Source organism: Anabrus simplex, chromosome 6 (assembly GCF_040414725.1).
Source record: "Anabrus simplex isolate iqAnaSimp1 chromosome 6, ASM4041472v1, whole genome shotgun sequence".
NCBI classification, from domain to species: domain Eukaryota; kingdom Metazoa; phylum Arthropoda; class Insecta; order Orthoptera; family Tettigoniidae; genus Anabrus; species Anabrus simplex.
Window position 1 is genome coordinate 101139857 of NC_090270.1, and position 26629 is coordinate 101166485.

At 40.4% G+C, this 26629-nt stretch overlaps 1 non-coding gene across 1 annotated transcript; it reads right to left on the reverse strand.

Moving 5' to 3' along the window:
- Nucleotides 1–16551: 16551 nt before the first annotated feature.
- Nucleotides 16552–16670, reverse strand: LOC136876557 (5S ribosomal RNA). The gene has a single exon (XR_011018503.1). It is a non-coding gene; the product is annotated as a 5S ribosomal RNA (ribosomal RNA).
- Nucleotides 16671–26629: the final 9959 nt, after the last annotated feature.

A 26629-nucleotide genomic window follows, 5' to 3' on the forward strand; every position in this document is an offset into this window, starting at 1 on the left:
GCAGACTAGCACAAGCAAGGACGAGCTTTCTTGAGAAAAGAAATTTGCTCACTTCAAACATCGATATCGGAATAAGAAAGATGTTTTTGAAGACTTTCGTGTGGAGCGTGGCATTGTATGGAAGTGGAACATAGACGATAACTCGCTCAGAAAGGAAGAGAATAGAAGCTTTTGAAATGTGGTGTTACAGATGAATGCTGAAGGTGAGATGGATAGATCTAATCGCGAACGAAGAGATGCTGAATCGAATTGGTGAGAGGAGATCGATTTGGCTAAATTTGACGAGAAGAAGAGATAGAATGATAGGACACTTGTTAAGACACCCAGGACTTGTTTAGTTGGTTTTTGAAGGAAGTGTAGGTGGTAAGAACGGTAGGGGTAGACCGAGGTATGAATATGACAAGCAGATTAGAGCAGATGTAGGATGCAATAGTTACGTAGAAATGAAAAGGTTAGCACAGGATAGGGTGGCATGAATAGCTGCATCAAACAAATCTATGGACTGATGACTCAACCAACAACATTATTATTATATTACGCTGTGTGAAATGCTTGAATAACTTTGATTATTATATCGAAAATTAATGAATTGATACTGAAATGAAGCAGTGTTCTTCATCGTCACCTATGCACTTACAAAATGGTGTAGTCAAGCTAACTAACTCTTTGAAGTGACCACGCACATTGCTTGTTCAATAATGAAGTACTTCAATGTGTACGAATAATTTTAATTTTATACTGATCATTGATAGATGGCGGTAAGAGTGCAGCGAAATTTCACTCTAGACAAAGTAATCATTTTACATACGATTATTTCCTTTGTAAAGATGTCAAGAAAAAAGTGTATTAATTCGGTAAACTACAACATTTCAGTTACATTTATCTTTTCAATGAAGACATACTGTTTTATGAAGAATTTTTGTCCGATGACGACACTGACGCTGACGGGAAATAGATCCCACGAACTTCTAGATGATTTGAGCGCCTCTTTGCCGCGTCAGCTAATTTGAACCATGACTAATGAAAATCGACAACATTATCATTACAAACACTATCACAATCAAGTACCGGTAACAATAAGGGAGAATCACTTATTTCTTTTTTTCTATTTGCTTTACGTCGCACCGACACAGATAGGTCTTATGGCGACGATGGGACAGGAAAGGCCTAGGAATGGAAAGGAAGCGGCCGTGGCCTTAATTAAGGTACAGCCCCAGCATTTGCGTGGTGTGAAAATGGGAAATCACGAAAAACCATCTTCAGGGCTGCCGACAGCTCACAGCTGCGCGCTCCTAACCGCAAGCCAGAATCACTTATCTGAGTACATTATTTATGAAGCTTAGTTTAGGTGAACGCTTATTCATATTTCCGGCTCCGTGGTTAACTGATTATCAACTGTATAGGTATTGAATGTGTCAGTTTTCGAACTTTTTTAATGACTAGGGATTCCTTCGGTATAACTGACGCAGATTAAAAATCAGTAACAATTAATTCTACATGAAAAACTTGAGATATTTGTTTTTTCCCAAATCACACGTGACTTGTTCGCTTGTATTAGATAAGATTCTAGCAGGACCTGCTCCTTTTTGGCTCAGACGCTAACAGGGCTTGTTCCTGCGGGATGGGGGGAGTTTGGAAGTCAGTGGCGAATACTCAGTCTGTGATTGGTGTTTCGGAGTGTTCTCATTTGCTCGGGCGCCACTAGGACATATCTGCTTTACCTCAGACCTAGAATTTTATACCTCAAGATTAGGGGGATCGGTTGGGTTTTGGACATACACTGACTGACAGAGCAAATGCAACACCAAGAAGGAGTGGTCGGAACTTTATGCCAATTGCAGGGTAGACTGACGTCACTGAGGTATGCTCATGATGTGAAATGCGCCGCTGTGCTGCGCACGTAGCGAACGATAAATGGGACACGGCGTTGGCGAATGGCCCACTTCGTACCGTGATTTCTCAGCCGACAGTCATTGTAGAACGTGTTGTCGTGTGCCACAGGACACGTGTATAGCTAAGAATGCCAGGCCGCCGTCAACGGAGGCATTTCCAGCAGACAGACGACTTTACGAGGGGTATGGTGATCGGGCTGAGAAGGGCAGGTTGGTCGCTTCGTCAAATCGCAGCCGATACCCATAGGGATGTGTCCACGGTGCAGCGCCTGTGGCGAAAATGGTTGGCGCAGGGACATGTGGCACGTGCGAGGGGTCCAGGCGCAGCCCGAGTGACGTCAGCACGCGAGAATCGGCGCATCCGCCGCCAAGCGGTGGCAGCCCCGCACGCCACGTCAACCGCCATTCTTCAGCATGTGCAAGACACCCTGGCTGTTCCAATATCGACCAGAACAATTTCCCGTCGATTGGTTGAAGGAGGCCTGCACTCCCGGCGTCCGCACAGAAGACTACCATTGACTCCACAGCATAGACGTGCACGCCTGTCATGGTGCCGGGCTAGAGCGACTTGGATGAGGGAATGGCGGAACGTCGTGTTCTCCGATAAGTCACGCTTCTGTTCTGTCAGTGATAGTCACCGCAGACGAGTGTGGCGTCGGCGTGGAGAAAGGTCAAATCCGGCAGTAACTGTGGAGCGCCCTACCGCTAGACAACGCGGCATCATGGTTTGGGGCGCTATTGCGTATGATTCCACGTCACCTCTAGTGCGTATTCAAGGCACGTTAAATGCCCACCGCTACGTGCAGCATGTGCTGCGGCCGGTGGCACTCCCGTACCTTCAGGGGCTGCCCAATGCTCTGTTTCAGCAGGATAATGCCCGCGCACACACTGCTCGCATCTCCCAACAGGCTCTACGAGGTGTACAGATGCTTCCGTGGCCAGCGTACTCTCCGGATCTCTCACCAATCGAACACGTGTGGGATCTCATTGGAAGCCGTTTGCAAACTCTGCCCCAGCCTCGTACGGACGACCAACTGTGGCAAATGGTTGACAGAGAATGGAGAACCATCCCTCAGGACACCATCCTCACTCTTATTGACTCTGTACCTCGACGTGTTACTGCGTGCATCGCCGCTCGCGGTGGTCCTACATCCTACTGAGTCGATGCCGTGCGCATTGTGTAACCTGCATATCGGTTTGAAATAAACATCAATTATTCGTCCGTGCCGTCTCTGTTTATTCCCCAACTTTCATCCCTTTCGAACCACTCCTTCTTGGTGTTGCATTTGCTCTGTCAGTCAGTGTATTTCAGCTGAGAAAAAATATCGAACGATATTACTACTAATAATAATAATGTTATTTGCTTTACGTCCCACTAACTACTTTTAAGGTCTTTGGAGACGCCGAGGTGCCGGAATTTAGTCCCGCAGGAGTTCTTTAACGTGCCAGTAAATCTACCGACACGGGGCTGTCGTATTTGAGCACCTTCAAATACCACAGGACTGAGCCAGGATCGAACCTGCCAAGTTGGGCTTAGAAGGCCAGCGCCTTAACCGTCTGAGCCACTCAGCCCGGCAAAACGAACGATATTACTGTAGACAATTTATGCTCACTAAAATCTGATTTTATGGATATATTCGGTTTTGCTTCTAATGATGATATCCGTAACTAGAGCAGTGGTATTCCTACCCCAACTAAGTTTGTGTTTAACATACCACTATACCCTAATAGTTTTTCATAACTAACGGAGAAGAAAAACCTAATCAATATATTCTGAAATACCGGGTGAGTCAGCGCTGCCTGACGTTTTTGCTTTTAGGCATCCCAACGAACGTCAGTGGGGTGATTGTCGATTTTTAATCGCCGTATACCAAACTACAGTCGCCTTTAAAGCACTTACTGCGTCATCACTGCACGACTTTTGCAAAAAACATTTATGCGACAGGTATTTACACAATACATCAAACTGTCAAACGGTTATGTAAAATGTACGTGCCAATTATAAGCTTTGGATTGGTTGTGAAATTATCGCTAAAAGCGATGGCGTACTGATAGAAAGCGTGTGTGAGTTTGTGAAGCGGGACCTAGTTTTACACCAAGTAAGCTTTCTGATAAACTGGGGGCAACATTCACCGTGGTGTGGTGGACCAACCACAGACGTGTTGACAGATGTTGCGTTGCTAGGTGGGTTTGAATCCCACGAGTGATAATATTTTTATTCACATTTTAAACTTTGACGTTCAAATAAGAGGCCATTCGTGCTACATTCGACCAATAACATGCATGTTGAATGTGTAGTGGCCTGACGCTGGATGTAGCCTAGCCGTCCTCGTCATTTCTTCGCTATGCACTCAAAATATGAGTATGTTGACATGCTCCTCATCTACAGTGAAGCAAGACAGAACGCATAGGAAGCACAGTGCCTGTACTACGATACATTTCCACACAGACAACAACAAAACGCAAATACGTTTAGGAGGGTGGAGGGACGTTTTCGAATAACTTCGTCACTTTCCCGAAAAAGTCCTCTTAGAGAGGCACCGGTTACGTCAGGTGAAACTGCTGAGATGGTTTCGGACACTTTCCGGCAGAATCCTAACACGAGTACCCGGGCAGTAGCACAACAGGCCAACATCAGTCAGTCGTCTGTTGTAAGGATATGGCACTCTATTATTTTTCGTCCGTATCACCTGCAACTGTCCGCCTCTGTGGTGTAGTGGTTAGCGTGATTAGCTGCCACCCCCGGAGGCCCGGGTTCGATTCCCGGCTCTGCCACGAAATTTGAAAAGAGGTACGAGGGCTGGAACGGGGTCCACTCAGCCTCGGGAGGTCAACTGAGTAGAGGTGGGTTCGATTCCCACCTCAGCCATCCTGGAAGTGGTTTTCCGTGGTTTCCCACTTCTCCTCCAGGCGAATGCCGGGATGGTACCTAACTTAAGGCCACGGCCGCTTCCTTCCCTCTTCCTTGCTTATCCCTTCCAATGTTCCCATCCCTCCACAAGGCCCCTGTTCAGCATAGCAGGTGAGGCCGCCTGGGCGAGGTACTGGTCATACTCCCCAGTTGTATCCCCCGACCAAGAGTCTGAAGCTCCAGGACATTGCCCTTGAGGCGATAGAGGTGGGATCCCTCGCTGAGTCCGAGGGAAAAACCGAACCTGGAGGGTAAACAGATGATGATGATGATGATGATCACCTGCAACTACATCAAGAACTCCACGGACGAGATTTCGAAACTCGTGTTGATTTATGTGCGTGGATACTGACGCAAGTAGCAAGTGTTTCAGTATTTGTATCTCATATTTTATTTTCGGACGAGGCACGATTTCATAATAATGGCTCTGTGAATCGTCATAATATGCACTCCCGGAGTGTTGAAAATCCCCACTGGGTAAGGCAGGCAGCATTTAAGGCACGTTGGGGAGTAAATGTCTGGTGTGGGATACTGGGTGGTCACGTAATTGGACCACATTTCTTTGAGAATCATTTGACAGGAGCCCGGTGCCTACATATTCTTCAAGACCAACTACCATTGCTGCTAGAGGATGTGCCCCTGGGTGAGCGTGTAACCATGTGGTATCAACACGACGGAGCTCCCCCTCACTTGTCACCATATGTTACAACTACCTGAGCCGAGCTGAGTGGCTCAGACGGTTGAGGCGCTGGCCTTCTGACCCCAACTTGGGAGGTTCGATCCTGGCTCAGTCCAATGGTATTTGAAGGTGCTCAAATACGTCAGCCTCGTGTCGGTAGATTTACTGGCACGTACAAGAACTCCTGCGGGACTAAATTCCGGCACCGAAGACCGAAAAAGTAGTTAGTGGGACGTAAAGCAAAAAACATTATTATTACAACTACCTAAATGTTACACCTCCCGGTCGATGGATAAGAAGGGGAGAACCTGTCATCTGGCCTACTAGATCGCCCGATTTGACGCCACTGGACTTCCTCCTATGGGGCTACTTGAAGGATGTAGTGTACGCTCAGCAGCCGGAAAATACTGAAAGCCTTCGAAACCTTATTACGGAAGCCTGTGAATCCGTAACACCTACAATGCTAGAAAGAGCCCGAATGCCAGTTCAACGGCGTGCTGAAACGTGCATTAATGCAAAAGGCCATTTATTCGAACACTTACTGCGCTAACAGGTTGTTGCTCAGTCAAACGGATTCAAACCCCCAACCATTCTATCCTCGTCCAGCCCTGCTTATAAAACATCCACATAAGCAGCCCTCATGGGCTAGAACAGTGCCTAAATAAATAAAAAAATAAATAAATAAATAAATAAATAAAATAACCAACGATGTAAGGGAATTTGGATACATTGACTCTGTGGACGATTCTCGAAGTACTGGGCGAATTGGCCGTGCGGTCAGAGGCACGCGGCTGTGAGCTTGTATCCGAGAGATAGTGGGTTCTAATCCCACTGTCGGCAGCCCTGAAGATGGTTTTCCGTGGTTTCCCATTTTCACACCAGGCAAATGCTGGGGCTGTACCTTTATTAAGTCCATGGCCCTTCCTTCCAACTCCTAGGTATTCCCTATCCCATCGTCGCCATAAGACCTATCTGTGTCGGTGCGACGTAAAGGGACTAGCAAATAATAGATTCACGAAGTACAAAATGCGAATAAACTTTACAGGCTCAAGTGGGATTCGAATTCACCTACAAAACGCAGCTGTATTAACAGCACCGCACTTAACCTATGACACCACGGCGACTCCAGCGAGTAGGTTTCTAGAAAGCGTACTAGATGGCCTACTACGTCCGCTTCACAAATGCACACACGTTTTCTATCAGTATGCTATCGCTTTTAGCGTTCATTTCATACCCTACTGAAAGCTCTTAATTGGCACGTACTTTGTACATAACCGTATGACTTTTTGATGCATTGTGTAAATGCCTGTCGCATACGGTAAGTTACATGCTTTTAATAATGTTATTGGATTTACATCCCACTAACTACTTTTTTACGGTTTTCGGAGACGCCGAGGTGCCGGAATTTTGTCCCGCAGGAGTTCTTTTACGTGCCAGTAAATCTACCGACACGAGGCTGACGTATTTGAGCACCTTCAAATACCACCGGACTAAGCCAGGATTGAACCTACCAAGTTGGGGCCAGAAGGCCAGCGCCTCAACCGTCTGAGCCACTTAGCCCGGTGGTACATGTTTTTATAAAGATAATGGTGCAGTAAGTGATTAAGGGCGATTGTTGCTTGGATTACGGCAAAGGAGAATAGACCATGGCACCGGTGACGTTCGGTGGGATGCCTAACAGCATAAAACGTCAGGCGCGGCTGACACCCCCGGTATACTACCAGTAATACCTTTGACGCTATGACAATATGAACGTTGGTAATGGTTAAAATCCTCAAAAGTCATGAAAAATATTGTTAACATGCCAGTTGAAAGGTAACTGCAAGATGATGTATTGGCAAGGAAGATCTCTTCTTTGCATGAACGAAATCAAAACTAAATAAACAAAACCGGGTGAGTTGGCCGTGCGGTTAGAAACGCGCAATTGTGAGCTGCAAGAGGGAGATAGAGGATTTGAATCCCATTGTCGGAAGTTTTGAAGACGGTTTTCCATGGTTTCCCATTTTCACACCAGGCTTTACCTTAATTAAGGCCTTGGTCACTTCCTTTCCACTCCTATCTCATTGTCGCCATAAAACCTACCAGTGTAGGTGCGACATAAAGCAATTTTAAAGAATAAATAAACACCATGGTGCTAGAGCCCTCATGAGTCTTGGTCTGCAAAGCATCCGCTGCTCGATAAAAAGGTCTGAAGATTATGAGGTTACGCGTGTTCACCGCCGTGAACCTTCTCGGCCATTATTCGTGGCTTTCTAAGCCGTAGCCGTTATTTCACCGTGAGGTAGCTCCTCAATTATTCTTATGTAGGCTGACTGGACCTCGAACAAGCATTCAGATTCAGGTGAAGAATCGCCGACCAGGACGGGAAATGAATCTGGCTCCTCCGGGAAAGCGTCAGGCTCACTACCCCTGGCCAACAGGGCCAGCCAATGCAACCGTGCAATATAACTATACCGTATATCACTAGGCTAACTCAGTAGTAATGGGGAAGAAGTAGTATTGTCCCTTCCTTAGAAATCAACTTTAGGTGACAGGGACTATACAAGCAGAACAAAAGTTTATGAACATCATTTTGGAATATTTGATGATAACATTTCTGTACTTTTGTTTATTGACAAACTTCTTTTAATCTTCTAGGCTCTCAGTTATTATGAGAGGCTTCCGTTCTCCAAAAAGTGTTTGTAACGTTACATTCATCGCTCCGAATATAAAAGTACGTTGTACAGATGTGCAGTTTCGAGAGCCAAGTGCCGAGAACATACAAGAGGAATGTAAACAGAGGGCGAAGGCTGGAAGACTAAATGAATTCTCCACATGAAAGCACCGCTAAAAGGAGGAATGCGCTGTGAAATATGGAACTCGATTAGTGGGGTGGCCTGAGGGTAACCAACTCATCTTGCTGCCAAGTCAGGGAGGATGGTTGCCACTCTTACTCAAGTAATGGAAGAAAGGTGAAGCGAAATGCTTCTACAAGTACAGTCATAATTAAGCTCAATGTCTGACATGATGAGGTGAACTTTACACCAAGTTAAAAATTCTCTTAAGGGTTATAAATTATACAGTACATGGGAACTTCATCTCAGGGACGTCCGAACTAAAGAGATGATTACTGAAGAAATTAATATTCCTAAATAACAATGATATTTTAAAGATGTTTTGATCACGAGCGATATTTGACTAATATGTTCCTGTTCATTATTTGGAGTGATGGTGTGCTGCTCTTATTGTATACACTAGGGTTATGACTCTTTTGTAACCCTATGTTCCTGTGCCATAGATCGAAGAACTTTTGCTCAACAGTAAAGAACAGGACATTATTTCTAATTAACTTTTGAAAAAGTCACCTCCAAACCAGAAACTTGGTTTTACCTATAAGGTAACAAAATCGAAATATTTTTAGCAGTAGTATATTTAAATTATAATTATTGTATAACACACAGTTTTGAAGCAATCGAGAATTTATTGTCATAGAATAACACACAATATTACAAAGAATCACATAACCACAAACTTACAAATCGACAAATAGCCAATAGTTGTAATGAGCTTTAATAGCTGAAAATGAGTATTTAGTATAATAGTATAATGTAATGTATAATATAATTATCTTTTGTTAGAAAAAGCGAATCTAAACTTAAGCTTTTCCTTTTTTTAGAGATGTCATAAATATCTCGAAAACTATTGACTGCTCGTTCTGCACACTGATTTGATGTGGGAATTTCCAGTCTAGATGGTTCTTGATTCCAAAACCTTTTCACACTATTTAATGCCTCTTCATGACCCTGCAAGGTATTGCATAGCTTTTGATAATCATCTGAATTGCATATTTAGTTAGTTAAACTATGATTGTAAGAGACAAACCTACAAATTTTGAGTACCAAATTTCTTCTTCCATGTAATAGAATAAGTGACAAAAGAGTTGCTCGGGAATTCCATATTGAATTACGTAAGTTAGGGAATAAAATTACTTCTTTCGTTAATTCAAGTGATTTACTTTTTTACACAATTATTCACAAAAGTATAACCTTATATACAGTAGGTATATACGTTTAAAATGAGTGATTGTTCTAGAAATTTCTGGACTATTCTATTAAACTACAGAAAGTTCAATATTGCCCTAGAAGGCCCCAGAGAGTTTTACTAACACCAAGAATACTCAATAAGGTTCCGAAACGTTTGAGGTGTTTGAAGAAAGTTTGACAAGACTCAAGAAATTAACAGGGATGTGTCTTGTGTATATGGGATGTGTCTTGTATATATGACTGAAATACGATTTTAGATTGAGGTTGGGGTGACTTTTTTAAAAAGCTAAGGAGAATCAGGCTCTTTCATTATTTTTGAGTATAAGTTCATAATTTCATAACATAGAAAGTACATTTTCTTAAAAAAGTTAAATATCATAATCCAAGTTGACACTCTGTGGGTGGGGGCAATATACTGTAATACCACCCGCGGCATCCCCTGTCTGTCGTGAGAGGCGACTTAAAGGGGCCCCAGGGGCTTTTAACTCGGGAGAATTGTTGGTGACCATGGGGCCCTTAGGGTGAGTCCTGGCATTGTTTCCACTTGTTCCAGGCTCATCTCTTTTTATCTATCCTACCTGACCTGCCTTGGTCAACTCTTGCTCTTTTCTGACTCCAGCGGTATTAGGTGTCGAGACCTAAGGAGGCTTTCATTTTCACGTCCTTCGTAGCTATTGTCTTTATTGGGCCGATACCTTTATTTTTCGAAGTGTTGTACCCCTGTCCCTATGTAACTTTTTGTTTTTAGAAAAATGATTTTTAATCCAATTAATATTTACTACCAGAATGTAAGAGGGTTAAACACTAAAATTTCGGAGTTTTATGTTAACAATAGTGAATCAGAATACGATATTCTGTTGATTACGGAAACATGGTTACAATCTCATGTTGCTAACAGTGAACTGTTTAGTAGGGATTTTAATGTGTATAGAAAAGATCGTGGAGGTACAAGAAAAGGAGGAGGCGCATTGATAGCTGTTAAAGGTTCCATAGTATCAAGACAAATAACGTTAGATTTTGGTGATACTGAAGCAGTTTGTGTAAAAATTATAGTTAATGGTCACAGTTATGTAATAATGTCAGTGTATTTTCCACCTGCAACCAAATTGGAAGCATATTTGGACTTCTATAGATTGTTTGAAGTTAATAAGGACCTTTCCAATTTAGATCTTATTATAGCTGGTGACTTTAATTTGCCATTAATTACTGGTGAGCAAAGTAATATTGTAAATTTTGGACCTGCATATAGAACCTTAGCTGAGTTTATGTCACTCTATCAGTTGCACTTGGTCAATAATATTCTTAATGCAAATGGAAATACACTTGATCTTATTATTACGAATGTTAACACATTAACAGTATATAGAGATGAGTGCCCCTTAATTAAGGAGGATAGTTATCATCCTGCAATTGCAGTCACGCTACTATTAAACAGACAGCGTAGCCATGTTTCACAACAACCTGAACAACCTAAGCAGTTATTTGACTTTAGAAGGGCTAATTTCTTTCAAATGTATAAAAGGTTCGAGCGAATGGATTGGTCTAGGATTGTAGAATTTACAGACGCTGACCAGGCTGTTGAGTATTTTTATGCTCAGGTACACTCTGTATTTTGTGAAACGGTACCTATGAAGAATTTTCACACAAAGAAAAAGTATCCTCAATGGTTTACTAAAGACATAATAAATAACTTGAAACTGAAGGAAATCCACAGAAAGCGAAGGAAATATTCAGAGTATAGTAGGGTAATATTTAACCAGTTAAGGAGAGAAACGAAACATATGATCAGTAAAGCGTATAAGAATTATATTTCTAAACTTGAAGAGAATATCAAAAGTGATGTTAATCAGTTCTGGAGCTATATGAAATGCAAAAGAAATACCAAGGAGGGTCTGCAACAGGGCATGCAATTTAACAATATCTTACTTAATAATAATAAAGGTATAGCTGATGGCTTTGCAACCTTTTTTGGATCGGTATATTCGAAACCTCCACCAACCTATGATATTCCTGATTCATCTGATGTATATGTTAATTATCCGTTATCTTTAGAATTAGTGGACGAAAAGGAATATAAGTTAGCTATTAAAAAATTAAAACCTAAAAGGTCATGTGGTGTTGATGGAATACCGCCGTACGTACTGAAAGCATGTTCGAATTTGTTGGATTTTCCCTTACGAGCCTTATATAACATTGTGGTAAAAACGCAAACCTTTCCAAAAGTATGGAAGATAGCGAAAGTGCGTCCAGTTTTTAAATGTGGGGACAGTAAAAAATATTGAAAACTATCGCCCTGTTTGTATTTTGTGTGCACCGGCTAAAGTATTTGAGCAAATAATGTACACGCGTATATTTAATCATGTGAGGGTCGGTATACATATTAATCAGCATGGTTTTATGCCAGGTAGATCAACTACGACTAATTTATTAAAATTTATACAATATGCTTATACCGTTTTGAATAATCAAGGACAGGTCGACGTAATATACACAGATTTTTCCAAAGCCTTCGACAAATTAGATCACGGCATTTTAATGAAAAAATTGTCATGCTTTGGTCTGACCCCTCCTTGGTTAAAACTGCTTGCATCTTATCTTAGTGCACGGAAACAATATGTTTACTATCATCAACATGAGTCTTTCACATACAATGTTACTTCTGGTGTACCACAAGGGTCTAACCTTGGCCCTTTATTCTTTATTTTATATATTAATGATTTGCCCACTAGAATTAGGTTTTCTCAGTGTTTATTATATGCTGATGATGTCAAACTTTATAAAGAGATAAAAAATGTTGATGATATGTTGAAATTACAATATGATTTGGATTACTTATACGCATGGAGTATTGAAAATGGTTTGCAACTTAATATAAATAAATGCTGTTTCCTTCAGATTTCAAATAAGAAAAATACATTGAATTATAAATATAAAATTAATAATGAAGAACTCAAAGTTGTCCACTCTGTTAATGACTTAGGGGTAATTGTTACAAGAAATTTATCTTTCAAGGAGCATATTAATACAATGGTTAATGATTCCTATAAGAAATTGGGTTTTATAATTAGAAATTCAAGAGATTTTTCTAACACGTACACACTCACCTTATTATTCAATAGTATTGTCCGATCAAAACTTGAGTATTCATGTATAATTTGGTCTCCATGTTATAAATCTTACCAAAATCAAATTGAAAGGGTGCAGAAACGCTTTTTAAGATATATTTATTATAAAAAATATAAGATATTCCCCTTTAGAAATTATGTTTCATATGAATTTTTGTTGAATGAATTTAAATATGTATCGCTAGCCAGTAGGCGTGTAATAGCCCAACAAATTTATCTCTATAAGATGGTTAATACATTAATTGACGATAATAGTTCGCTTCACGAGTTGTGTTTTAATGTTAGAAAAGGAAATTTAAGATTTCGGCAATTGTTTATTACTCCAGTCTCCAAAACTGTATTTTTTAAGAACTCTCCGTTTATCAATATGTGTGAAACATACAATAACTTAGTTAATAAGTATCATATAGATCTTGACTTTGCTTATGAATATGACACATATGTAAATATATTGAAAGAATTTTTCTCGTCGAAGTGATTTGTTTATATGTATAATATTTACATGATTTTGTTACAATTTTTTGTTTGATTTATTAACAGGCTTCTGTATACGATATATTGTTTCATCCATTTCATACAGAGCATTATCATCTCATTTACATAGCGTTTTCACATTTTCTTTTTGGTATTTCTATGTTATTTGTTCATATCATTTGTAAAAGCCACCTATAATTGGAGCGTGTCTCTGTTGGTGGCACATGTATTAAATAAATAAATAAATAAATAAATAAATAAATAAATAAATAAATAAATAAATAAATAAATAAATAAATGTTAATAGAGTACGGTTGCCTAATTGTACTTCCTCTTAAATCAATCACCACCACCACTCTTAATGTTATCGTTCTGGTACTGATTCATTTGGGCTCAGGAAATATAGTGGTCATCAGCTGTGTTAAAATATTTTTAAATATCTAATCAATTAGTACTCAGAATTATTTGTTTCATTTCAATAATTTTTCTTCGTAAAACTAATTCGTGTATAACTAGAGTACAAGGGAAGGTAGCAATAAGATCTACTGGGAAGGAGGGATGCTGAAAATTGGTGGGAACTTCCGTGATCGCATCCTCTTAGGAGATACCAGTAATAACTGTACGACCTCCCACTAACTTCAAAAAGTACAATCAATCAGTCAATACTGATCTGCATTTAGGGCAGTTGCCCAGGTGGCAGATTCCCTATCTGTTGTTTTCCTAGCCTTTTTCTAAATGATTTCAAAGAAATTGGAAATTTATTGAAAGTCTCCCTTGGTAAGTTATTCCAATCCCTAACTCCCCTTCCTATAAATGAATATTTGCCCCAATTTGTCGTCCTGAATTCCAACTTTATTTTCATATTGTGATCTTTCCTACTTTTATAAACGCCACTCAAACTTATTCGTCTACAATGAACTTTACGTATTAAATGTCGGCAAGGTTTCAAAATGGAAACTAAGATTTAACAAAATTACAGTGTTTAGACACTCTCAAAACCATTCTATAGAAAATCGTAACTGTACACCACAATAATAGAATTAAGAATGAAAGACTGTGACAGATGGTTGCAGGATGTACTTAGAACATATATATAAATCCAAGAAATAATGCCAACTTCATTAACATTTATTATATTTCTTTAAATGTATGGCACCTGCAGATACCATTGAGCACGAAGGGGTGAATTTTATTCAATGATCATCCTTGACACAATTTAGGCTGTTACAAAATTTACTAAACATATTTATCTTGTGGATTTGTAATTCTTTGGATATTTACGTAGACTCTGTTTCAGTAAGATACAACAAATGTTTTAACCCTTTGTCGCATTGTGTAACATATATGCAACATCGATTAACAAACTCTTTTGCACGCCTCTGGTGGGCACTTCATGAACCAATGCATATTTCACATGTGTTCCAAGATATGTATATAAGACTTTTGACCTTAGTTACTCATAGGCTGGCTGTACTGTGGCCTTAGAGTAGTGTATGTTATGAGATGGGAGAGCCTACACCCCTTTGTTGCATGATGTAGCATATATGCAACATAGATTCAAAAATTGATTTGCACGCCTCTGATGGACATTTCATGAACCAGTGCATGTTACACATGAGTTCCAAGTTGTTTATGGAATATCTTTGACCTTAGTTACCCATTTGTGTACATTTTATGTACGAACTAGTTGAATGGCAACCTTATCAAAGAGAATGTTTATTCATGATGTAGCATATATGCAGCATTATTGATATTTTTTTCAATATTTTTCCCGTTCTATTAACCTTATTGAAAGTTCAAAAATAACTTTTAAACATAAAAAAAATTGTGCATTAAAGGGTTAATAATTTACTATTTTCAGTGACTCACAGTATCGTTACACAGTGTGCCTGGAAAGAATAGAGTGCTGATGTCATCCAAACTTAAAAACTAACTTATCCACACTCGTTACGAAAAACAAGGTTAATATTTCAAAGCGTATAACAGCCAGAACAATTTTATTAGTTACGCATCATCTGATGTGGTTATCGCACTCGTCCCCTCCCTTCACGCCGAGACGGTGAGATAGGTCCCGAAAGAGCGCTCAAACAACGATGATCCTTCGTACACTGCAAATCGATAAGGATGTAACTGATTGCATGTATTCATTCAAATTATACATATTTTAGGAACACTGTAGCTTATTTGGTGAAACTTCAGCGATTTGTCTTAAAAATTGTAATGTACAAATGAAATGTCGACCGATATTCACAAAAAATTCAGGGTCCAAATAGAAGGACCGGTTATCACTGCAAAGATAAGAATGCTACAGTGATTCACGCTGACGGGCGATAAAATAGCTCATTGTATACCATCTAGGAAGACCTATTAATTTGTACGCTATAATACTCAGAATCCATCAACAAAATTATTCTCAGTATGCAACCAGATTCCGAAAGCTTTATAGTGCCGTGTAGTGATTTCAGTATGGACATAAAACGAACAGAACATTCGTTATTTTCAGATTCATCTTATTATACTGCCTAAAATTAAAGTTTTTCAGTCTGTAGAAACTAATATAAGATTACTATATACTAAAAGTTACCATAAAAATAAAGCACTTAATTAAAAACCGAATAACATGATTCGTTCTTGGAGGAACATCATCATATTGTATGAAATCATACTTTTTATTGCTATTACACTTTACTCAGTTTTTAAACACTGTTTAAACACATCTCTTAACAACGATGTCTCCTAGCACACTGTCATATCAAGGCTGAAAGTCATTATTGCTCCTAACGAAGCCCTGCTCTGCTATCTGTTGGTGAACTAGAGAGCTAGTCCGGGAAATTTTTGTACATGAACATCTTACAAACATATCTTTACAAGTAGTGGAAATAACTTTTTTAACCTTTTTGAATGCGGTAAGTAGCAGGAAAAAACGCAATATTTTTTCCGACAAAGGTGTACCTCCCGCCGTAAATGCGTTAGGTATGCCATATGTACTGCTTGTAGCACAGACATGTAATTAATACAGTCATACTTAAACATGCATAGTCTAGTTTCAATTCCCTTGACTCCTTCACACCGAATTCTGAATGCTTGTGACAGATACATCCACATAAACACTGAAGAAGTGTCTGCGATACTACTTACAACCATAATTGGATGTAGAAATACTAGTAGGAGAAGTAAGGGTAAAAGCTCTTAATTTTTTCTCAAAGGTGGCGCCAACCTTTTAGCTTAACGTTGAATATTCACCACAATTATTAGAAAATAATAGAATAGAGTACTCCCATCCCCTAGTTCCGGATCACCTGAAAGTGGGGAGAGCATTCATTTATTGAAATTCATTAAATTTGATACAAGCATCACATTCTCCTGTTATTATTTGACTACTTTAAAAAAAATGCTATTTGTTCGGGGCGTCGACCTATAGAGATCTTTTGCCCCTAAAAGGGAATTGAGCCAATGGCACGTGGTGTGCCCAAGCGGTCATCCATCCAAGTACTGACCACGCCCAATGTTGCTTAACTGCGGTGATCGGACGAGAACCGGTGCATTCAACATGGTATGGCCGTTGGCTATTTGACTATTACTACACTAAATATAATTTATTTTGTCCTAGACGTTAACGATGTTATATAGTCTAACTCTAGGACAACAAGCCACTGTGGATGGGGACGGTAGAGTAACATCCACGGTGTCCCATGACTATCGTGAGAGGCTCACAACCTGGGAGCGTGGGTTGGCGACCACGGGGCCCTTAGCTGAGTCCTGGCATTGCTTCCACGTACTTGTATCAGGCTCCTCACATTCATCTGTCCTATCCGGACTCCCTTGGTCAAGTCTTCTTTTTTCCGACCCCGACGGTATTAGAGCACTCGAGGCCTGGTGAGTATTTCATTTTCACGCCCTTCATGACCCTTCTCTTACTTTGGCCAATACCTTCATCTTTCGAAGTGTCGGATCCCTTCCATATTTTTTCTCTCTGATTAGTGTTATATAGAAGATGATTGTCTAGTTGTACTTCCTCTTAAAACAGTAAACACCACCATCATCTCTAGGACAAAATGTATCTTCCCCTTCCTTAGCTTATTTAGCGTTAACTTTTTTATTACAAGTCTTATAGAGTTATCCTACCATTACAACATACATTATGACTGAATTGAATTAACACTATCCCCCACCACAATAACACGCAGTCACCTCCACTTGGCAGGTGCCGCCCACCCTCATCGGTGGATCTGCCTTACAAGGGCTGCACCTTGCTAGAAATAGCTACACGAAATTATTATACTGAACTGAATGAGTGGATGACTGCACGAATTGGTAAATGGATGGTTTTTTGGTTGAATTGCACCACAATTATTATCAGAATTCAAAATAATATTTAAACCCTGCAACATTTAGAATGAACATCCATCATCAGATTATCAAGCCTGAGACAAAATCTTCTGTGAGAACTACATGCTAAGGATTGTTAAGTATGTTGAGTTGTCAGCCCGGAGGCTGGTCTGATCTTCTACAACTCCACCAACAGTTGTCATGGATAGCCTAGGAGTCACTGAAGAGGCATACTAGAGAAATGAAGAGTGCGGTCGTTTCCCGTTGTTTTCTTCACTGACCCAGAAGTGAACGAACTAATTTTCTTATACATTCTAATCGTCCAGCAATGTTCACTCTTTACCACACATGTTATCTGAGAGAGGTCGGTCCTTAACGACTCCTTGTAATATGCTTTAAAAAAAGTCACATTTTTATATATTCGCACTCCCTGATATGTATACATCATATGGAATGAAGACAGAATCATAATGAAAATAAATCATCTTCTTTGCAGCAATAAATAATTTAATGATAATGATATAATGCCATTTACTTTACGTCCCACTAACTACTGTTACGGGTTTCGGAGACGCCGAGGTGCCGGAATTTAGTTCCACATGAGTTCTTTTACGTGCCAGTAAATCAACCGACACGAGGCTAACGAATTTGACCACCTTCAAATACCACCGTAGTGGGCCTGGATCGAATCTGCCAAGTTGAGGGCGAGAGGCCACCGCTTTATCCGTCTGAGCCACTCAGCCCGGCAATTAATAATTTAAAAAGAAAAGCGATGAAAAGCGTTCTTTGGACACGTAGTATCCGACATCATTACACAAAGTGTCATAAATAAAAAAAGGTGGTCCCTCGTCATACACCGTGATGGCTACGTGGTAATCAAGCGTCTTACAAAAGAGGATTTCCCTCGGTGCGTGGATAACAGCTTCACAACGCCTTCTCATATATCTGGCAAGGCGCTGCATGTTCATTTGAGGCAGACGTCCTCATTATACCACAAAGAAGTTCTTGAGGACTTGTAGCTTTTGGTGTCTGGGATTTTTTTCTCGGGTGCATTGCTGCACTTGGTTCCACACTTCTTCGGTCGGGATTTCTTGATGGTCACTCCATTCACTGAATGTAGTGATCTTGCAGGAATTACCGCAAGATATTGGCATGATGCTGTCAAGCATTATCATGCAAGAATAATGCGTTTTCTCTAAATGGTCTCACGTGAGGAACCACATGCGGCACTAAGATCTTACCAGGAACCGATGACCTCGATGTTAGGCCTCTTTAAACAACAAGCATCATCATCATCATCATCATCATCATCAAGATCTTACCAATGTACAGTCGAGAAGTTAAGGATCCACTGTGAATGATCAGGAGATGAGTTTTACTGTCAAGGCTCATACCTCCCCACGCCGTAACAGATCGAACTTCATAAGCAACGGTATATTGTACGGATGCAGGATGAAAATATCACTCTCTACGTCTTCTCCGGATTCACAGACGGCTATCTGGACGATATAATGCGAAATGGGATTCATCTAAAAACAGTACAGGACGCCAGTGTCTTAGCTGTCACTGCAGGTGATCTATAGCGAACTACGATCTCCTGCTACGATGTCGTCTATCCAGTGCAGGTACTTGAGTTGATCGTCGGAAGTTAAATTGACTTTTCGAAGCCTGTTTGTACAGTACATGACTGGTCACTAACTAGTACTCAAGGTCCACCTGTATTGCTCGTGCTGTAACTTCGTGTGTGTTCTAATAATACCCGTTAGTTCTCCAGATCATTCGAAAAATGGAGTCGATCTTGTGGTAGGTGGATTTTTATTCCATGCTGGGCACTTGTCGTTTGACCGAGTTCATATTTCTTGTGCGATAAATGTCAAGGAGATAAGCTGGCATTTCAGTGCTTTCCCTTCTCTCTAATAGTATTGTAGTATAATCAATCCAAACTTCACGGACACGATCTGTGGGTTATTTACACGTGGAATTTTGCATAAAATAAAATTTTACGCAGCTTCTAATTGAGTGGCGTCAACGCAGTCACGTAACAAAAGACAATGCATTGAATATTGGGAAAACAGGAATTCAAGGTTAATGGAATTAAAAAGTCGATTATGTGAGTATTACGCCATTTCCCAAGCAGTGCACTGGATAATAACGTATATATAGCGTACAAACTGGAGGGTATCTTGAAGTTGCAATTAGAGAAGGATGGATAGATAGATAGATAGATAGATAGATAGATAGATAGATAGATAGATAGATAGATAGATAGATAGATAGATAGATGTTGATACTAGATACTAGATACTCATTAGGAAAATGTGGAAAAGGGTTTGGAACAACGCAAATTAATTGTTGGTAACTAATATGTCCGTCGCAGACTCATCATATCTGGGCAAGCTGCGAGCTGTTCCAGGAAGAAATATAAGTATGTATCACTTAAGCAACCGTAATACTTCTAAAAAATATTCAAAACAGACTTTAAGAATTCTTACATTATAGTATACGCTAATTCAGTTCAACATAATACAATAATAATACCGAGAGTAGGTTTAAATATTAATCTAGAGCATGTCAAACCAGGCTGATTGTCCAATAGTAACAACACTTATTGTTAATGATTTTTCTGGAATATTGTTAATATGCATTTGTTATAATTGCCTTGATCTGCTCTTCGAGAGAGTCCCATTACGTCTACAGTTGGCCCTATAAAGCAACAATCATCACCATCATCTCTAAAATATAGTTAATTGTTACTGATAGTTTCAAAAATGTACGGACAGACAAACATACACTTTTCTTCAGTCAATATGAAGTACAGGGAAGATTTCGGCCCATTCATTCATTCATTCATTCATTCGAAACTTTCACTCATTCATTCATTCATTACTCGTAGTTCAATCAATTGTTCGGTCATTCATTTATTGATTTCCGCGTCCATATCAAATGAGTTTTTCAAGTTCATAGCAACAAATACAGTTTTAATTGTGCAGCCAATAGATCTTATCTGCAACACGAGTTCATCAAAGGTGGACGAGAAAGTGATCTGGTGACTGTAGGTTGCCGCACCTGCCGAGCTCATCGCTGTTATCGAGCATGTTCCATTTCTTCAGGGTGATATAACATCGCGAAACTCCAGTCATCACCTTCTTTGTGCAAACGACTTATTTAACTCTTAGGAACACCTTTACAATTACGAAATTACTGTAATCCTCAGTGTAATAATTATATGGTAGCTTTAGAAATGCAATAAATCGAAAAATGTATTAGGTACTCACCACCTAAGATGAAGAGACCGCAAGCAACCAGTGTCTTGTGATCACCATTGCAGTGTCCAATCACCGCAAACATCGTGGCCATGAGCATAAGAAATACACTCATAGCCTCGAACGGCGTTGACAGCCTGGAACAGAAAAAATTGAGGGGAATTATTTTATTTTATTTTATTTTATTTTAGATGTTACATCTAAAATCTATGTTAACAGAAATGACGTCATGACTTCTTCCGTGCGATATACATCAATTAATAGAATGTAACGATTACAATTTTATTCCAAGAAGTTAATTAATAACCAATTATTATTAATTTATAATTAGTTTTGCTAACTCCTGTGATTTTCAGTTGATAACTTCTCATTTATCCTAAAGGATTATGTATGTATGTAGATTATGTAGAAATTTATCAATATAAATAAAATCATAATTTAGTAATTACGATGTAAGACAGATTGACAAAAGAGAGAAATAAGGAATTCTTGGAAAAAGAATTGAAATGAAAGGAATGGAAGCTTACAAACAATCGCGGACTGTCAGTCCGCGCGCGTGTAGTGGCGTTACAACAGAGTGCGCGTTTAACGGAGGGTTAAAAAGAAGGAATAGATTTTAAGTGCCTTTTGACATCGTGATCACAACCATGCAACTCCAATTTTACGACGGAATTCAATCTACGAGGCAATGACTACCTGTTTTGTACTGGTGGGCATCGAACCATTGCTGCGTTGATGAGAATGTCATTCAGCAATCATCCTCCCTTCGTACTCACAGAAGAGACTTCATTTTGCTTTACGTGTCTCACTGACACAGATAGGTCTTATGGCGACGATGGGACAGGAAAGGCCTACGTATGGGAAGGAAGCGCATTGGCCTTAATTGAGGTACAGCCCCAGCATTTACCTGGTGTGAAAATGGGAAACCACCGAAAACCATCTTCAGGACTGCCGACAGTGGCGTTCGAACCCACTATCTCCCGGATGCGAGCTCACAGCTGCGCGCTCCTAGCCGCACAGCTAACTCACCCTGTGAGAGAGACTCTTTTTGCGTTATCATTACGTACTATATTATGTCAACCAGTTACCTCCCATTAATCTTACAGTAGATCAGTCATAATATATAATTCCTTCTTCGTGCTGAAAACGAATAACTGATCGCAGAGTATATGCAGCCTGTCTTCATTACCTTTGGTTTACATTTTATGGATAGCTGAAGCTTTCCACTTCTTCACGAGCCTTCATAACCTGAGTAAAAATGGCTTTGCTTTGTTTGATCTAAAACTAATCCCTGATAGGTAAAGGTAAGACGTAGAAGAGACTCTTCGCATCCTGCAAAAGCAATTCTTCATAGACATCTATCATCCAACTAATGAACTCTACAGAAAGTGATAAAGAAAAGCTGTGATCAAAGCAACGACCTTCCTGATGTGATAAGTATTTAAAACTTGTAAGACTTGTGCGGTGATCACTGGATCCAAGTTAGGTCTAAGATTACTATTTCTTATGTGTGACAGACTTCTTACTGTCATCTTTCCATAGGTAGTTCGTCTGGCGACATGGCTAAATGGTTAGCGTGATGGCCTTTGGACCAGTGGGTTCCGGGTTCGATTGCCGACCGGATCGGGGATTTTCACCTTCATTGGTTAATTTAAATGGCTAGGGGGCTGGGGGTAGTGTGCCGTCTTTAGCATTAGAATTCATCCTAGGTAGGGCCCCATACTTTTAGACGCGCAGGTGGCCTATACGGCATTAACTCGAAAGACCTGCGCTACGCCTCTTCGGAGGCCGCACGCCATTATTATTATAGGAAGTTTTTGTTGTCTTCGGACCCTATTGGTATTGGTATTAGTATTACTCTGTTCTTCACGACAATGTTTTTATTTCCCACTTACACTATAAAGGATGGTCGGGAACAACGTGAACCGGGCATATGAGCATTAGAAGGTTGGTAATAATTTGAAGGAAAAAAGTACATCACTGTCTCGTCATGTGATGTTATTAGCTATTGAAATTAGCCAATCAGATAGCTTCGCGGGTGAATTCAAATGGACTTTACGAGACGGGGTTGCTAAATCTTCAAGTAACTTAAGACAGGCTTCAGAGCCATACTGGTAAATCATTGTCAAACACAAACACATCGTGGGTGCCAGCGTAGCGTACTTACTATGGCGCAATCCTGTCAACGGGTAGGTTCGTGTTGAAATCCCTCCCCTGGGGTAATTCTTTTTTTTCTTCGATTGGTGCCTTCAAGCCACTCTTAATCCACGTGCAGGTTCAGCAACACCGCATCACAAAGCCCATTTGAGTTCGCCCGGTAACGATCTGATTGGTTAAATTCAGTAGCTGATAAAATTATAACTGCGCAAGATATCGAATATTTTCAAATTTATCAGTATGACCAACCACCTAACGCTCATATACGAGGTTTGCGTAGTTTCCGACCAGCCTGTACACTCAGCGTTTATATTTCCAAATATTTTAAGTATCCTCTATAAATAGTCAAATTCTAGCATCCATAAGTAATTGACGGTATTACTGTGACATTCTAAACACTTTTGCAGGTAACTGACGGTATTACTGTGGCATTCTAAACACTTTTGCAGTTAATTGACGGTATTACTGTGGCATTCTAAACACTTTTGCAGTTAACTGACGGTATTACTGTGGCATTCTAAACACTTTTGCAGTTAATTGACGGTATTACTGTGGCATTCTAAACACTTTTGCAGTTAATTGACGGTATTACTGTGGCATTCTAAACACTTTTGCAGTTAACTGACGGTATTACTGTGGCATTCTAAACACTTCTGCAGTTAACTGACGGTATTACTGTGGCATTCTAAACACTTTTGCAGTTAACTGACGGTATTACTGTGGCATTCTAAACACTTCTGCAGTTAACTGACGGTATTACTGTGGCATTCTAAACACTTTTGCAGTTAACTGACGGTATTACTGTGGCATTCTAAACAATTTTGCAGTTAACTGACGGTATTACTGTGGCATTCTAAACACTTTTGCAGTTAACGTCACATAGTGCCAATGTTGTCACCGTTTTACCAGTATCAAAGAAATTCGAACACAGTAGAGAAATGTTCCCTATGATGTACTTAAATTTGTAGAATATAAGTTTGGGGCAAAGATGGCGATTTTTTGCTTTCGTCAGTATAAGACACATTTCTCCGCTGAATGTTTCCACTTGACCGGTTGAGCTGATGTTGTTCTTTGTTCTGATACATTTATTTAGCATATGGTCTTTTAGTGCCGGGAGTGTCCGAGGACATGTTCGGCTCGCTTGGTACAGGTCCTTCTATTTGACACCCGTAGGCAACCTGCGCGTCTGGATGATAATCAGGTAAGGAGAGGGTCGGCACGTAGCCTACTTCTGTCGAATAACACCAAGGGGTCTGCTCAAATCTTCACGTCCCCATCTGACGGACGAATCACCATCAACGGCCTCACTGCATATAAGCACTGCAGTTAAGTTAGGAATTTAATCCAGGTTTTATGCGCGCAATCTACTGATCAGAAATTGTATACCACCACCTCTCCTAACCTGCCGGCCAACATTCTGATGGTGAAAATTATTTCGATCAACGGGACTCGAACCGGCTAACCATACTGTCAGGTCATATAGACTTCAACGCTTTAACCATCATGGCCACCAGACGGGCTTGTCCAGACATGAATTGACTGCGATGTCAACTGAACCATGGCATGATCCTTACCTCGGCAGACATTTATCGACAAATGTAAACGTAGATGCTGATATATAGACGCGCTATTGCAATGTTTGTATTTATCCATAAACGGGTTTTTGACAGCTATGATCTCAGTGTTCAGATGCAGCAGTAATACCAATACTTACTTGTTGATGCGAGACTAATTAATTACAGAGGATCCTGAAAGTATCTGGAAATATAACATCAGCGCTGTTTTAAGTCCGGCTCCATGGCTAAATGGTTAGCGTGCTGGCCTTTGATCATAGGGGTCCCGGGTTCGATTCCCAGTAGGGTCGGGAATTTTAACCTTAATTGGTTAATTTCGCTAACACGGGGCTGAGTGTATGAGTCGTCTTCATCATCATTTCATCCTCATCACGACGCGCAGGTCGCCTACGGGAATCTAATCAAAAGACCTGCATCTGGCGAGCCGAACTTGTCCTCGGACACTCCCGGCACTAAAGGCCATACGCCATTTCTTATCATTTCAGCGCTGTTTTCAAATAAATGCGTAAGGAAAAAGGCAGGACCGTCGAACAAACATCAGCATATTCGAAAAGGCCAATACTACGGGCATTGATTATCAAACATATACTTTTGTGGTTTTTTCAGTACCTTTTTCTTGCTAGTGCTTTAACATCACATTGTATGTATGTTCAGTCTTCAGCCATAAGGCTGGTTGGATCCTCAACAGCTCTGCCATCAGCTGTCATAGATGGCCTAGGCATCACTGAAGAGGCGTACTAGGGAAATGAGGAGTGAGGTATTTCCCCGTTGCTTTCCTCATCGAGCCAGAAGTTGCTATTACAATCAGTCTGCCAAGCCCAGTAAAATGCATGCACCAACCGACCCTATGAGCAACATTTTCACACCATTCATAGCAGGGACAGGCTGCATAAGGAATGGCATTACTAGCATCGCTCATACCTCAGTCACTTTCACATTGTCAAAGTCAAGGATAAGACAGAGACAGATCAATGAAAGTAACAAAATTGCTCTAGCCCATACCAGAAGACATAGTGCTCTGTAAACATTAGGTCCTGTCAGCAAAGTCATAACGTCGCATTAACACATCGAATGTTTCCGGCCACGCAAGGGCGGGAAATGGCTAGGAATAGGAAGGTAGCGACCATGCCCTGTACCTGGTGTGAAAATGGGAAACCACAGAAAACCGTCTTCATAGCTGCCGACGGTGGGATTTGAAACCACGTTCTCTCGAATGCAAGCTCACAGCTACGCGACAGTAACCGCACTGCCAACTCGCTCGGTATTTTGATGTCTACCGGCTGCGTCACTTAAGTGCCTAACACACGCCTTCCAAAGCAAGTGATGTATTCTCAATTAACTGAGGAATATACCATACATGGCAATACCAAATAACAGCAAAAACTCGCGTAGTCTATGTATACGACACGACCACAATTTTCAGACGTGACAACATTTACCTGCAAAGTCTTGTGAAACATAACGCATGTATCGAATGTAACAAATTTATTCTTAAACTACGGAATAAACTGAATGATAAATAGGCCTATAATATGAAATATCTTTATTACTTTCTGTACATTCTTGTCTCGCTTTCGTTTAAGCAATGCCTTGTTCGCTCTGTACCGTCGTTTCATAGCGCCTGCACTAGACAAGCGAGGCATGTCACAAGTTGGTGCCGTGGGGGACGTGTCAGCGTCGGACATACTACGTTCATCTTGTTGGGTGGATATACCTTCAACGGATGTATATATTTCGATGATTCTCTCCATATCATGCCGGGCTGAGTGGTTCGGACGGTTGAGGCGCTGGCTTTCTGACCCCAACTTGGCAGGTTCGATCCTGGCTCAGTCCGGTGGTATTTGAAGGTACTCAAATACGTCAGCCTCGTGTCGGTAGATTTACTGGCACGTAAAACAACTCCCGCTGACTAAATTCCGGCACCTCGGCGTCTCCGAAGACCTTAAAATAGTAGTTAGTGGAACGTAAAGCAAATAACATTATTATTATTATTATTATTATTATTATTATTATTATTATTATTATTATTATTATTATTATTCTCCATATCATGTATGGCTTGATGAAATCTATTTCCTTTCGGCATTTCAGCGATAAGTGTACAGAGGCACAGACCTAGGCAGTCACATTCACCCTCAAGATTTTTCATGAGGAATTAGTGACAGAGTGCTGTCGCAAATAACGTGTTAGCATCTTTTGTGAA